The sequence below is a fragment of the Calidris pugnax genome, unplaced genomic scaffold (genome assembly GCF_001431845.1).
Source record: "Calidris pugnax isolate Ruff unplaced genomic scaffold, ASM143184v1 scaffold533, whole genome shotgun sequence".
Taxonomy (NCBI): Eukaryota; Metazoa; Chordata; class Aves; order Charadriiformes; family Scolopacidae; genus Calidris; species Calidris pugnax.
Genome location: NW_015091238.1, coordinates 16,637 through 17,329, shown reverse-complemented (window position 1 = coordinate 17,329; position 693 = coordinate 16,637). Strand labels below are relative to the sequence as shown.

The following is a 693-nucleotide window of genomic DNA, read 5'->3' as shown; positions in this document are numbered from 1 at the left end:
GGGTTTTGAGGGGGTTCTGCGGGGGGGTTGCAGTGCAGGGAGCCCTGCAGTGGGGCGCAGTGTGTGTGGGGGGGAAACTGGTGGTCCCACACTTTGGGGGTGCGTGTGTCCCTGGGGAGTTCGGTTCAGGGGGAGGGATCCCCGGGGGGCACAGGGGGGCCTGGCTTCCTGGGGGTCCCCGGGCGCTGGCCCTGCAGGGAGGGCACAGATACAGCCTGAGGGGGTGCACAGGTCTGACCCCCCCCCTTCCCGGAGGAGCCCTCCCCCCCTGCGCTGATGTGACCCCCACGGGTGGGATATGGGGTGCTGGGACCCATGCGTCCTCCCTGTGGGGCTGCCTGTGAAGGGGGGGTGTGTGTGTGTGTAATGGGGTGTCCTGGTATTGCCCCCCCTCGCCCGGAGGGCTGAAGGGGTCAGGAGGGGGGGCAGAGCCAGCCCTGCCCTGGTGCTGCAGTGTTTTTGTGTGTCCCCCCCCGTCGGAGGGGGGGTCCCTGCCACCCGCGGTCCCCATGTTGCTATGGCGATGTGCTGGCGCAGCCTCTTTGCTATTCCACACACGGAGCGTCTGGGCTGCAAAACCCCCTCCGAGGCCTTTCGGGGTCGAGGGGGGGGCATTTAGGGTGTACCCCGGCCACTCCAGCACCCCAAGGGGTACCCTACTGCCCCCCGTACCCCCTTGCACCGCCTCCCCCC

At 69.1% G+C, this 693-nt stretch overlaps 1 protein-coding gene across 1 annotated transcript in view; it reads left to right on the top strand.

The window, feature by feature from the left end:
- The first annotated feature begins 524 nt into the window (after window positions 1-524).
- DDX23 (DEAD (Asp-Glu-Ala-Asp) box polypeptide 23) overlaps window positions 525-693 on the top strand; it is a 7,276-nt gene continuing 7,107 nt past the window's right edge. The window contains exon 1 of the mRNA XM_014959913.1: window positions 525-651. The gene's annotated coding sequence lies outside the window, so the exon portion shown is untranslated. The remainder of the gene's footprint in view (window positions 652-693) is intronic.